This window comes from Lactuca sativa, chromosome 6, assembly GCF_002870075.4.
Source record: "Lactuca sativa cultivar Salinas chromosome 6, Lsat_Salinas_v11, whole genome shotgun sequence".
Classification (NCBI taxonomy): Eukaryota; Viridiplantae; Streptophyta; class Magnoliopsida; order Asterales; family Asteraceae; genus Lactuca; species Lactuca sativa.
This window is the reverse complement of record NC_056628.2, coordinates 112,811,288-112,827,330: the sequence shown is the minus strand read 5'-3', so window position 1 is coordinate 112,827,330 and position 16,043 is coordinate 112,811,288.

The window sequence follows — 16,043 nt, the reverse complement described above, 5'->3', positions numbered from 1 at the left end:
ACCACGGACCTTGCAAGGAGATGCAGTGCGCTAACTACAACAGGAAGGGGCATACAGCTCGTTTCTGCAAGGCTCCAACAGCTCAAGCCGCCCAGGCTCCTAACGCTGGTATGGGCCAAACTTGCTACGGTTGTGGCGAAGTGGGCCACTACAAGAGGAACTGCCCTAAAGCAGGAATGGCTGGAGGGGTAGGAAGAGTTATGGCCCTAGGCTACGAGGAAGCAGTAGCTGATCCTACGATAGTTACTGGTACGTTCCTCCTCGATGACTCATATGCTTGCATACTTTTCGATAGTGGAGCCGAGAAAAGTTTTGTAAGTCACAAATTTGCACACCTGCTTAAACAAAAACCATGTGCATTAGATAATTCATTCACGGTAGAAATGGCTAACGGGAAAACAGAGAGTACAAACTGCATATACGTAGGTTGTACTTTAACTTTAGATGGCCATACTTTCAAGATAGATCTCATGCCAGTCCCAATTAAATGTTTCGACGTTATCATCGGTATGGATTGGTTGAGTCTTCTTCGTGTCGACATTATGTGCTTCGAAAAAGCAGTTCGTCTTAACCTTCCTAACAACGACACTTTAGTTATCTGCGGCGACAAACCTAGCACGAGCCTTCGCATTATTTCGTGCATTCAAGCTCAGAAGTGCTTGCGAAAGGAGTACCATGCATTTCTCGCACACGTCATCGATACCAGTCAAGAACTGAAAGACATCCAGAAAATCCCAGAAGTACGCGACTTTCCCGACATATTCCCAGAAGAACTTCCCGGTTTACCACCACAACGCCAAGTCGAATTTAGAATCGACTTAGTGCCAGGGGCTACCCCCGTAGCCAAATCTCCTTATCGTCTGGCACCGGCTGAAATGCAGGAACTTTCCAGTCAACTTAACGAACTTCTCAAGAAGGGATTCATTCGACCAAGCTTCTCACGATGGGGAGCACCGGTCTTGTTCGTCAAGAAGAAAGATGGATCGTTTCGCATGTGCATCGACTATAGAGAACTCAACAAACTTACCATTAAAAATTGTTATCCCTTGCCCCGCATTGATGATTTGTTTGATCAACTTCAAGGAGCCAACTACTTCTCGAAGATAGATCTGTGATGCGGATATCACCAACTACGAGTATTAGAGGAGGATGTTCCCAAGACAGCCTTCCGAACTCGTTATGGGCACTACGAGTTTGTAGTAATGCCATTCGGATTAACTAATGCGCCCGCAGTATTCATGGATCAGATGAATAGGGTGTGTCGTCCTTACTTGGATTAGTTTATCATCGTCTTCATTGATGACATACTCATCTACTCTCGAAGTAAGGAGGAGCACAACCAGCATCTCCGTAAAATCTTAGAAACATTGCGATTGGAGAAGCTCTACGCGAAGTTCTCAAAGTGCAAATTTTGGATTTGGCGAGTCGAATTCTTGGGCCATGTAGTTAGCGAAGAAGGTATACACGTGGACCCTTCCAAAATTAAAGCCATCGAGAACTGGTCAACACCAAAGACACCTACTGAAATTCGTCAATTTCTAGGTCTAGCTGCCTACTATCGCAGGTTCATTCAAAACTTCTCCAGCATAGCGAAACCTCTTACAACCCTGACCTAGAAAGGCGTGGCCTTTGACTGGGAAGAGAAACAGGAAAGAGCGTTCCAAACGCTCAAACGAGCCTTGTGCACCGCCCTGATACTATCCCTTCCCGAAGGGATAGAAGACTTCATTGTCTATTGCGATGCATCCAATCAAGGACTCAGATGTGTTCTGATGCAGCGAGGTAAAGTCATAGCCTATGCCTCGAGACAGCTGAAGACACATGAGGTTAACTACACAACCCACGATCTTGAACTAGGAGCAGTGGTGTTTGCTCTGAAGATTTGGCGACATTACCTGTACGGTACAAAAAGCACGATCTTTACAGACCATAAGGGTCTACAACACATTTTCGACCAGAAAGAGCTCAACATGAGACAACGACGGTGGGTCGAGCTACTTAGTGATTACGAGTGTCGATTCGTTATCATCCGGGTAAATCCAATGTAGTAGCCGACGCCCTAAGTCGGAAAGAATATACTGGTCGTAGAGTCAAATCTTTGACTCTAACTATCCATTCACACTTGTCCACGCAAATAAAGGAGGTTCAGCTCGACGCTTTGAAACCTGAAAACGTGGCTGGTGAATCCCTTAGAGGGATGGATAAGAACTTGGAAGTCAAGGGTGGCGGAGCCTTATACCTCATGGATCGGATCTGGACATCGAAACACGGTGGCTTCAAAGACTTGGTCATGACCGAAGCTCACAACACTCGTTATTCCATCCACCCGGGTTCAGATAAGATGTATCTGGATCTTAAAAAGTTATACTGGTGGCCTAACATGAAAGCAGATATTGCTACCTTCGTGAGTAAATGACTTACTTGCGCAAAGGTCAAGGTCGAATACCAGAAACCCTCCGGTCTCCTACAAAAACCGGAGATACCAGAATGGAAGTGGGAGCGGATCACTATGGACTTCATAACCAAGTTGCCCAAGACGACGGGCGGACTTGATTCCATATGGGTCATCGTCGATAGACTGACCAAGTCTGCACACTTCCCACCGATCAAAGAAACAGACAAGATGGAGAAACTTACCAGAACTTACATTAGGGAGATTGTAAGGCTGCACGGTGTTCCTTTAACTATCATCTCAGACCGAGATAATAGATTCACTTCGAGGTTCTGACAGTCATTAGAAAGTTCCCTAGGAACTAGGCTGGATATGAGTACAGCCTACCATCCACAGACCGACGGGAAAAGTGAGAGAACTATCCAAAACTTAGAAGATATGTTGCGTGCCTATGTGATTGACTTTGCAAAAGCTTGGGATATCCATTTACCCCTTGTTGAATTTTCCTACAACAACAGTTATCATATGAACATAAAGGCAGCTCCATTCGAGGCCCTCTATGGCCGAAAGTGCAGATCCCCTTTGTGCTGGGCTGAAGTGGGTGATACCCAGTTAGCTAAGGGACGAGTTCCCAAAAGCACTCTCACGGGTCCGGAGATCATTCGGGAAACAACAAAGAAAATCGTTCAAATTCGTGAACGATTAAAAGCCTCTAGGGACCGACAGAAAAGCTACGCTGACAAGCATAGGAAACCATTGGAGTTCCAGGTGGGCGACCGAGTCCTACTGAAGGTCTCACCCTGGAAGGGCTTAATATGCTTTGGAAAGCGTGGGAAGCTCAATCCAAGATACATAGGGCCTTTCGAGATTCTCGCAAGAATCGGCCCTGTGGCTTACAAGCTCAATCTACCGAAAGAACTCAGTAACGTACATCCTACCTTCCATGTGTCAAACTTGAAAAAGTGTCTATCCGACGAGACTCTTGTTATTCCACTCGACGAGATCGAGATCAACGAGAGCCTCAACTTCGTGGAGGAACCAGTAGAGATCATGGACCGAGAGGTCAAACAAACAAAGCAGAGCCGTATCCCGATAGTGAAGGTACGCTGGAACGCAAAGCGTGGACCGGAATTCACTTGGGAACGTGAGGATCAGATGAAACTAAAATACCCTCACCTTTTTGCTTAGTTAATTGTAATTTCTTACTTGCTTAAATTCTAATTTCGGGACGAAATTCCTTCTAACGGGAGGATGATGTGACAACCCAAAATTTCCATTTTGTACAAACTATATCACTTCAATAGAAGTTATAGCAGTCATAGTTAACTTTCAGACTTTTTGCGTAAGTTTGAGTAATTCAAGGTTTACACTTCAGGAAATATCAGGAGAGTGGGTGCACTAGGGTTTTGTGCAACACTATTATTCCAACACACTATTATATTAGAGATCAATTCAGGAATAAAAATATTTTATGCCAAAAATATTTCAGGACTATAAATAGATTTCTGAACCAAATTCATTCATTATTCACATTTCCAACTAGAGAAAAGCCATTTTCTCTCTCACGGATCTTCGGGTTTTTATCCCAAATCATGAGTACCTCTTTCTAGTAATGTTAGAAAGCTTTATATGTGTTTATAACATGATTTAGAAGGCTAAATCACTAGATCTAGGAGTTTACTCCCCAAGGTGTTCTTCGGGGGTAACTCCCGAAACAAAGCCAAAACCGACCCTTGTGTTATACACCTGCCTTAGACTCAATTGTAGGTGTATTAAGGACAAGAAAACAACCAAAATCCACCCAAGTTTGGGAGTTTACGGCCCAAGAATATCATAGGCCGTAAACTCCAAATTCAAACTCAAAATGGTACTTTTAAGGCTCCTAAAGCCTTAGACAATTACCCAGACTTGTTCCCATTTAATCAAGGGCTTGAACCACATCAAAATCACTTACCAAAGTGAGTTTACGGCCAAGACATGGTTCTTGGGCTGTAAACACCTTAAAGGGGCACCAAAGTGTGCCTAATGCCTTCATATGCTTGGAATAAAAGTCTAGAACCTATACCACAAGTGCAAGAGACTTGAAAGCATCAAAAACACACCATACTTAGAGTTTACGGCCGTAAGCTCTAAGGGGAATGGCCTTAGGGCCGTAAACTCCTAAATGGAGTGTTTCTAGACCTTAAACCCTTCCAAGAATTTAACCACCAAGTTAGAATAATTATAGGAATCATTTGGGACTTCAAAACACACAAAACACCCATGGTTGGGAGTTTACGGCTGTAAACTCAAGAGTTTACAACCGTAAACTCCATGTGTGATGGTATATGGGGAGTAAACTCACATATAGGGTCCTTTGGAACCCTAAACACAAATACCTTGTCCCACAATAGCTTAGATGCAATCCTTAGGGCTTAAAAACACTTATATAAAGTGTTTATCATGTCTAGGATGTCTTAACCTTATCAATTAGTAATTTAAGACTAATTGAATGCATATATGTGTGATTATATGTCCATTAGGATCGTACTGTGTGTACAAGACCTCGCTTGACACCTAGCAATCCTATACCGCTCAGTTCATTCCAATCACCAACTACAGGTGAGTTTATACCCCTAATCAATGTTTTAAATGATTTTAAATGCTTTAAAGGAGGGGAATACAAGTAGAAACAAACATGTTATTAAATCATTGATATGTATTCTATAACTGTGTTTGTCATTTAACAGATTTCACATACTACAAAATGTGACGCAAGAAATGGTTTTAAATCTTAAAAACACATTGTTATCAAACGTTTTACGTTTGAAATGTATATTAAATTGACATCAAGTCGTTGTTAATTATTGTTTCAAAATCCATAAGATGTCTTACAAAACCATTTTACACTCTTGAACTAATGCATGTACACTTATATTCTTATATATGTATTGATGTTATAGTTTACAACTTTCATTTAGTTTTTCACACTCTTGAGTAGTAAGAGTGTATAAACATACTTGAACAACCAATTACCTTCCAGTAAATTATCATAGGGATAATTTGGAGATTTCAAACATAATTCCAATTACAAGGAATCACACAAGAGTCAATTCATTCATGAGTCTATACCAGTACATTACCTGATACATGAGTACATTTACATATACTTACATGATACATGAACACGCTTACATGAACGCATTACATGAGTGCCTTTACGTAGATACACTTAACTGTGTACATTAACATGAATACTTGTATCTCGAATTGCGAGGATGATTTATTAGTACCTTCTGTGTAAATCTTCCTGCATATCCCTAGTACCTCGGGATATCTAGACCGGACCCTATCCCTAGTACCTCGGGATATACGTACGGGACTAACCATTCCGGAACTCATCTGTTAGCAACAGTGGGTGATGAACATCTACGGATGGCTACAGTTATTACTTATATTAGGAGTACCTTTACAGGGACTAACCATTCCTCCGCCCTGCTGCTGCTACAGAGGAAAAGTGGACAATCTTCGGATGTTCATTAGGTTATATGTATTATGTTAGCCCTAGTACCTCGGGATAACATTTACATTCGTCGTGTTAACCTCAATACCTCGGGATAACACGTACATAAGTGATTTTTCCTGTTTACTTTATTTTGTGATACCTTCACATAAACGATGAGTTAGACTAAGTACTTTAGTACTAAACAACCAAAGGAAAACTATCATTTTACTTACAAAACATTCGGGTCTTGGTAGAAGACTACACTATCATAACAAAATATTCAGGTCTTGGTAGAAGACTACATTGTCATAACAAAACATTCGGGTCTTGGTAGAAGACTACATTTCATACTTATAGAAAATAAGGGTTTTTCTAGGGATTTCATACTTACCTCAACATTTTCATTTAAAGGTTTACATGGCCTTCATAGCAGATTTTCATAAGCAAGACAACGACACTTAATTTCTTATGAATTCACCAGCTTTAAAGCTGATACTCTCTTTCAAAATAACTTGTATTCTCAGGTCAACAGTAGACAGGTACGATGGCCAGGTTTTGAGAAGACGGAGCAGACAAGACTCGTCTTTTATTTTGATTCTATATTTTTGGTGTCTTACTACAATGAAAGAACACACATGTATTAAAATTCTACTTATAATGCAATGGATGATGTTGTTGCTTGTTTATTATATTACACTGTTGTACATGACGTCCTCCACCCCTGAACGTTTCCGCCGTTCGTGGTTTTGGGGTGTGACAATTGTCGTCTTGGACATGTCAACAAGAAGCGCATAGCCCAACTCCAAAAGGGTGGAGTGTTGGAGTCATTTGACCTTAGGGAAGATGACACGTGCGAATCTTGTTTACTTGGAAAGATGACTAAGTCACCCTTCACAAGTACGTGTGAAAGGAGTGAGGGTCTATTGGACCTAATACATAACGATGTATGTGGACCGTTTAGATCAACCATGAAGGATGGGAACCGCTTCTATGTGACTTTTACCAATGACTATAGTAGATATGGGTATATCTACTTAATCAAGCAAAAGTCAGAAACTTTTGAAAAGTTCAAAGAGTTCAAGAATGAAGTGGAGAATCGATTGGGCAGGAAAATCAAGATGCTTCTATCCGATTGAGGAGGAGAGTACCTAAGTCTTGAATTCCACGATTATCTCAAGGAGTGTGGAATAGTTTCACAATTGACGCCACCTAGGACACCACAGTTGAATGGTGTGGCAGAAAGGCATAATCAAACATTGTTGGATATGGTTCGCTCTATGATGAGTCGTGCTTCACTATCAATCTCTTTTTGGGGGTATGCCTTAGAGACTTCCGCCCATATGCTTAATCGAGTCCCTACTAAGAAGGTTGCCAAAACACCTCACGAGATGTGGACAGGGAAAGCTCCCGCGTTGGCACATATCAAGGTTTGGGGTTGCGAGGATTTCGGAAGACGAGATACTCACGACAAGCTCAAACCTCGTAGTGAGCGATGTATTTTCATCGGCTACCCGCAGAAATCCTTTGGATATCTCTTATATAGACCGAAGGACAATGTTGTCTTCGTTGCGAGGAGAGGAGTTTTCTGAGAGCGAGAACTCATAAGCCAAGGAGATAGTGGGAAGCAAATCGAGCGTGAACAGATTCAAGAGTCGATAGATGAAGGAACCTATACCGCTGGAACTCAACCCGAGGAGGAAACTCCGGTTGAACCGATTGACGAATCCTTACCTCTTAGACGTTCCGAAAGAGTTAGAGTTCAACCCCAGTTTTATGGTTTTCATATTACTACCGAAGGGGACACATATATTAGTGATGGTACACTAATAAACCTTGATGAACCTAATAGTTTAAGGAAGCCATGGCAGGCCCGGAGTCTACGAAATGGAAAGAGGCAATGGATAGCGAGATCCAATCCATGTATGATAACCAAGTTTGGAATTTGGTTGATAATGTGCCCGGACGTAAGTCCGTTAGGTGCAAATGGATCTTCAAGAAGAAGACCAACGTGGATGGAAAAGTACACACATATAAGGCGCGATTGGTTGCAAAGGGCTTTACTCAAACTCCCAGAGTTGACTATGATGAGACCTTCTCACCAGTTGTGAAGATAAAGTCTATAAGAGTGATGTTAGCTGTTGCCACATTTCATGATTATGAGATTTGGCAAATGGATGTCAAGACCGCTTTCCTTAATGGGAAGTTGGCTGAGGATGTTTACATGGCTTAGCCAGAGGGGTTTGTGGATCCGAAGCATCCGAATAGGGTGTGTAAGCTTGAGAAGTCCATTTATGGACTGAAGTAAGCGTCTCGCAGATGGAATATTTTCTTCGATGAGAAAGTCAAAGAGTTTGGATTTGTACGAAGTGAAGATGAATCGTGTGTATATGTCAAAGCCAGTGGGAGTATAGTAAGCTTCCTCGTTCTATATGTCGATAACATATTACTCATAGGAAACGACATCCCGACTCTGCAGGAGGTTAAGTCCTGGCTCGGGAAGTGCTTCGCTATGAAGGACCTCGGAGAGACTTCTTATATTTTGGGAATAAGGATAGTGAGAGAGAGAGAGAAGTAACAGACTAATAGGACTTAGTCAGAACACTTACTTAGATAAGGTACTAAAACGTTTTAGTATGGAAAACTCGAAGAAGGGAGAATTACCGATACAAAGTAATGCCAAGTTGAGTAAGACTCAAAGTCCGAGTACCAAAGCCGAAATAGCAGAAATGAGCCGAGTACCATACGATTCCACAGTTGGCTCAATCATGTATGCTATGACTTGTACTCGCCCTGATGTAGCCCTTGCTTTGAGCATGGTTAGCAGATATCAAGGGAATCCTGGCAGAGCCCATTGGATTGCGGTGAAGAATTTCCTTAAGTACCTTCGGAGGATGAAGGAATGGTTCTTAGTCCTTAGAGGGAGTGATGACTTGAAGGTGCGAGGGTATAATGACTCCAGTTTTCAGACCGACAGGGACAACTACTGTTCGCAGTCGGGCTGGGTCTTTACCCTGAATGGAGGAGCAGTGACTTAGAAAAGTTCCAAGCAGGAAACCGTAGCTGATTCAACGTGCGAATCAGAGTACATTGCAGCGAGCGAAGCGTCAAAGGAGGCAATATGGTTGAAAAACTTCATCGGTGATCTTGGAGTTGTACCTACCATAAAGGAGCCCATGGAGATTTTCTGTGATAATGAAGGAGCGGTTGCCTTGACGAAGGAGCCAAGGGATCATGGTAGATCTCGACATATCGACAGAAAATATCACTTCATCAGGTATCGTGTAGAAGAAGGACAACTCATAGTGAAGAGGATATCATCAGAAGATAACCCAGCAGATCCGCTTACGAATGGACTGAGTAGGGTTAAGCACTTGTAGCATGCTAGGAGTATTGTGCTAAAGGATGATATTAGCATAGATAAGATAGTAGTAGAAACGTGTAATAGATAAATGTAATTGACATTTGATGATTAAATAAAAGAGTATTATTTATGAGTAATGTTACTATCTTATGTTAATTATTTAACTATTGTTTCATTTTGCATGTTTTGACTTCCAGAATAATTGAGTTTATTAAGAATAATCGAATTATTCAAATTGTCCACAATCGTTCATATGTTGGAAGTAGATATGAATGAAGATTGTCATGAATCGGTGTGTAGATTGTCTAAATGGTATTAGACATAGCAAAGGGTTGCTGCAACGTTCATGAGTGCTTATGAACTAGTTTTGAGTATTGGAACAAACCCGCGCTTGCTGGAATTACCTTATGGAATATGATATAAAAGGGTGATCGCAAGACGATAATATCATATAGTCTTAAAACCTAGATATATGGTTTGTTATTTGTTAATTGGTTGTATATTGATAATGCGAAAATGCATCAGTAACTCGGTGTTATAAAACGCATTGTTGTGTATAGTTGTTTCATGAATAAGTAAATGCATATAAGTCGAAGTTTATCTATTAATTTTATCCCAAGAGGGTAAAAGCGATATCCCGGCCGCTCGATGATTTGATTTGACTTATGTGCCGGGCCCGGTCAGAACTGAATTGATGTGTTCGATTAAGTTCTATGTCAAATAAATCGGAGATCGAGAAAAGCAATGCTAGAAAAATTATTCCATAGAATTGTCAGCATGATATCTAACAGAGGACTGTACGATCCCTTATCTAAAGGACAAGATTGATTAGATCAGAGTTTGACAGCGTCGTTGAGAGCTACGATTGAAAATCGAATTGTACTTGTGCATATAGTTACTAGACTTATCCAAGTGGGAGACTGTTGGAATAGTGTCTATGGCTGCAACTATATTAGGCACGTATTTGACCCGATTGTGCATGGTCCTTTTGGGTTGCCTTCACCATAGCAACTTGACAGGATGATTTATTATGAGAGAATAAATATTATTAATATATTATGAGAATAATATAAGGAATAATAATATTGTTATTTGATTAATATAAGTCATAAATTAATTAGAATCAATTTGGTGACTTAAAAAGATTAATTAAATAAGAGGGTATAAACTATCAATAGTTTGATAGTTACACTTTGGGCTGTAAATCCTTCATGGACAGGGTTGGACGATTTCTAGGGCTTAGGATAAGCCACAAATCGTCCAAGGGCTTATCTTGGAAAGGATTTGGATTGCTTTGAGTAAAGTTATCCAATTAGGGTTTAAGGGTGAAATCCTAGGAGCCTTACAAGTATAAATAGACCCTTGGGGCAAGGGAAATCGGTACCTTTGAAAAAGAAGAGAAACCCTGGCCGATTTCTTCCCTCTCCTCTCTCTTAAATCATCCTCTTGCTAGTTAGTGTTTGTAAGCCATTAGAGTAGTGACATTTGTGACTCTAAAGCTCCAAGAACAAGAAGATCAAACAAGTGTTTCAAGGTAAGCTTCTAACTTTGATTTTGTATTGTTCTTATACTCTATTAGCTATTAGAAGTCTTGGATCCAATGCATGTTTAATTAGAGAAACCTAGATCCAAGCATTAGGGTTTGTATGTGCACATAGGAATGTTCATATAGCCAAAACCCATCAGAAGCCTAGCCCAAGTGGGGGAGATTTGTAACATCCTGACTTCCAGGTATGAGAATTACTCTTTTAAGTATGTTTTTCCATTGGAACACGGTGTGGTCGAAGCCTCACCACGACGTTTTGAAGGACTTTTGGGTTGAGTATTTTAATGGATCACCACGACGTGTTGGTGAAGGGAAACTCGATGTGTTGGCGGTTGTATGAGAAACCCTAAATTTTAGGGTTTTGCACCATTTATAATTCCCTTAAGTCCCTATGGTTGATCTTTTATCAACCTCTTGTTGGATAAGGTGTCTAAGTCCGTAACTATTTCTGTTATGTACTTGACCCGACCCGACATGGTCCATTTGGGTTGCATGGCCTCGTGCATTTGGATAGACTAAATGAGAGAAATAACACTTGTGGTTTATTAATATATTATAAGTTCTAATATATTAATAATATTGATCAAGAATTAATTTGGAATTAATTAAGTGATCAAAAGATGACTAATTAAATATATGGGTTGTTTATGTAAATCATCCATAACTTGTATAGTGGGCTAAAAGGCTCCATGGATGCTCCATGGGAGTTACAAACCCATGGGTTATGGAAATGAAGAGTCATGACACATTAAGGTTTACATGGTGTAACCCTAGATGTGTCACACTATATAAGGAACATGTTATCTACCAAAATCGTGTACACTAAGAACAAAAGAGGGCTAGGCCGATTTTACAAGTGTGTGCATTCTCTCAAAAGTCATTCCAAAGGCATTTGGTGTTGTGTGAAGCATTTAAGGTATCACACTTGGGGTGCCAGGCTCTTAAGGTTTTCAAGGAATCAAATCAACTACAAGGTATGTAATTCTAGCCATCCTTTTAGGATAAAAGTTCCCCATGTATGCTAGGTAGGATACTTGAGGCAAAATTGTGTTGAAAATCGATTTTTTGCTGTTTTCACAGGTGACTCGACGAGTCCATGGAGAGGACTCGACGAGTCCAAGTGAAAATGCAACCAACTTAGCGAGTCAGTTCGTGAACTCGACGAGTTGGCCGTGCAGAATGCAGAAATTCGATTTGTGCTGCTGGAAATGGACTAGAAACATTACCCTAAACTGTTTTGGTGTTAGAAAACTTGTTTTAGATGGTGTAATGGTTGTTCAAATCCATTTACAATGGCTAATATCAATTTTTCATGATTATATGTGTTCATATGTTCTTGAAATTTTGATTTGAATGTTCATGTTCTTATGAGTTCTTGATAGATCATAGGAGTTACTTGTTTATATGATTAATTCATGATTTTTATGTGTTTTAATGGAGTCCATAACTTTTCCTCAAGTTATGGATAACCAAAAGTCTCTTTACGTTAAAAGCCATTAAAAGAACACGTAAGTTATAAAATGAAGAGTGTTCATTTTAATGACTCATAAGTTATGAATGTGAAAGGTTTTGTAAAGTTACAAAACTTGCCCTCAAGTTTTGGAACATGTAAAGTCACTTAATAAACTTTAGTTCCAACTCTTAGAATTTTAAAAGTTAAAATTCAACCCTTATACTTATAATATTATAAGTTAATAATATATATATATATGTATAAGATTAAGTCATCTTACTGCTAGTACGCCTCATTCACGAAGTCGGTCTATAAGGGGGGGGGGTATAAGGTTGTTGCCTATAAAATGGCAACTTAATGGGTGTCCACTCTCACCCACCGCTTCCTTGATCAGTGGAGGGTCATTAGTCGAACGGGTAGGACAAGGACTTATAAATTCTCATTAAAAGTATGATGAATATTATAAAGTAACTAAATGTTATATTAAATTCCCATTCTTAGTTACTTTAGGAAAAATGTGAATAAGGTGCTAATCCATGAAATTACACTTTACACTTTGTTTAAGTCGTTGGTAGAGCGTGTGTGGTTAACCGGCACACTAACTTGGACTTAACAAGGTAGGTAAAGGGTGACTTAAGGTTTATCATAGTATCGGTTAAGCGTGTGTGGTTAACCGACACATGGATTGAGTGATGAACTTTAAGGGTACCAAGTGATTTGCATGGTTACTTCACTCCTCGTTTAGTGATCCTCGGTATCCCAGTCACAAAACTTGGAGGGCACACTTGAGATTGAAACATGCCTTTGAAAAGTTCATTGAATCTCAAAAGAATCTTGGAATTTCTAAGAACCAATTAAAAACCTAATATTGATATTTCGTTTTTCATGGTGGAAATTGGTGAATCGTCATTCACCTACCTTTCAAATATGTTATAGCTTGGATTACGGCATACCTCTTCTAAGTTAAAATATATTGTGATTGGATCCTAGCCTTAATATTACATTTGGGTGTTTTATTAAGGACTATTTTATATCTAAACTAAACTTGTTCTTTTGTTTTCAGATGTCTTCCAACAACACTGCTTCTGGCTCAAACCCTATTGGCTCCTTTTCCCTCATGAACCTATGTGGAGGGTCATCTTTGATGGTTCCAACTTTATGGATTGGATCCTGAACATCAGGATGGTGACTCGCTACGAGGACAAGGAATATGTCCTCGATAAGGATTTGAAGGAGATTGATGAGATCACTGCTACTCCACAGGAGACCGTTGACTTTCGGACTCATGAAAGAGATCCCACCAAAGTGGCATGCATCATGATGGCCACCATGCCAACATAGCTCCAACAGTCCTATGAGGACTTCTACCCTTTTGAAATGCACCAATATATGATTGAAAGATACCATCAAAGTGTTCGTCAAGAGCGGTATGAAATAATATGCTCCATGATAACAACCAGGATGAAGGTCGGAGACTCCGTCACGAGCCACATGCAGAAAATGCAAAGGTATGTGGATCGTCTGCTGAAGCTTAATGTGAACTTCCCTAAGGAGCTTGCAATAGATATCATTTTGCACTCCTTACCCTCGTGCTATGATAAATTATGCATGACATACCACATGAATAAGGAAGAAGTCACACTCAGCATACTTCAGGGACTCCTAAAGACCGCATAAACAGGTCTTAAAGGTAAGTCGGTTGTTAACACTCCTACTCCTACTCCAAACTCCGCCCTTGTCTTGGCAATCGGGAAAGGTACAGGGAAGAAGAGGAAGAGCTCTTCGAAGGGTACCAAGGCTAGGACCCTTAATGGCTCTTCTTCAAGTGGAACCAAGAAAGGTTTCGTCACTCCTTCTTCTGACCTAAAAGAGGTTTAGTACTTCTATTGCCATGAAAAGTCGCACGGGAAGCGGAACTGCCCAAAGTACCAACAAGATGTGAAGGATGGGAAAGTTAAACCCAACCATGCAGGTATTTACACTATCTTATCTAATAACTTACCCTATTCTAACTCTTGGGTCCTTGATACTGGTTGTGGTATTCATATCTGTTCTGATTTGCAGGGACTAAGAAGAAGGGAGAATGTGGAGCATGGAAGAATAACCTTAATCATGGGGAATATGAAAGCTTTACCTGTCACTAAGATTGGAGTTTATACTTTATCACTAAGTAGTGGGTTTAATTTAGATTTGAATAAATGTTGTTATTCGCCAGAAATGGCAAGAAATATTATTTCATTTCATGCATTATATAAACAAGGTTTTACCTTTTCATTTGATAATGAAGTTGGTTCGATTAATGCTTTCTTTAATAATGTTCTTTATTTTAAAGCATTACCCTGTGATGGTGTGTATGAAACTATATGTATGGTTAATAACCTAGGAAATAATGTATTGTGTATTGATTATGTTAATGATAATAACTTGGATAAAGAATCATTATGGCTTTGTCGTCTTGGACATATAAGCAAGAAAAACATAGGCCAACTCCAAAGAGATGGAGTCTTGGAGTAATTTGACCTGGAGTCAAATGATAGTTGCGAATCATGCTTACTTGGAAAAATGACAAAGTCACCCTTCACCGGTTCTTGTGAGAGGGGTGAAGGTTTGTTGGATCTTGTACACACGGATGTGTGTGGACCCTTCAAACATGCCACAAGGGATGCTAATCGTTATTATTTGACTTTCACTGATGATTACAGTAGATATGGACATGTCTACTTAATCAAGCATAAGTTAGAGACTTTTGAAAGGTTTAAACAGTTTAAACAGGAAGTCGAGAATCAATTGGGTAGGAACATTAAGATGCTTCGATCCGATCGAGGTGGTGAGTATCTTAGTTCAGAGTTCCTCGACTATCGTAGGGAATTTGGGGTTGTCTCACAATTGACACCTCCAAGGACACCGCAGTTGAATGGTGTGGCTGAGAGGCATAATCGAACCTTGTTGGATATGGTTCATTCCATGATGAGTCGAGCTGCGCTACCAATCTCATTTTGGGGGTATGTCTTAGAGACTGCATCCCATATCCTTAATTTGGTCCCTACAAAGAAAGCTGCCAAAACTCCTCATGAGATGTGGACTGGAAAAGTACCCAAACAAGACCACATCAAGATTTAGGGTTGCGAGGCTTTCGTGAGACACGAGACTCATGATAAGCTCGAACCTCGAAGTGAGAGGTGTATTTTCATTGGCTACCCAGAGAAATCCTTTAGTTACCTCTTCTACAGACCTAGTGAAAATGTGGTCTTTATAGCTAGGAGGGATTTCTTTAGAGAGAGAGAGTTCATAATCCAAGGAAACAATGGGAGGCAAGTTGACCTTGAAGAAATTCAAGAGTCAAGTGGTGAAGGAACTTCAAACCCTAGCACTCAACTTAAGGAGGAAGCTCCTCTTGAGCAGATTGACAAGTCTGTACCTCTAAGGCATTCCACGAGAGTTAGGAATGCACCTGAGCATTACTATGGATTCCATATTACTGCAGAAGGTGATACACTTATTAGTCATGAGACACTGATAGGTCTGGATGAACCTAACAGTTACGCGGAAGCCATGACAGGCCCTGAGTCAGCCAAGTGGAAAGAGGCAATGTACAGCAAGATACAATCCATGTATGACAATCAAGTTTGGAACTTGGTTGACAATGTACCAGGTCGTAAGACAGTTGGGTGCAAGTGGATCTTCAAGAAGAAGACATACATGGATGGTAATGTACACTTATAAGGCACGACTGGTTGCAAAGGGCTTCTCTCAAACTCTAGGAGTTGATTATGATGAGATATTTTCTCTAGTAGCCAAGATTAAGTA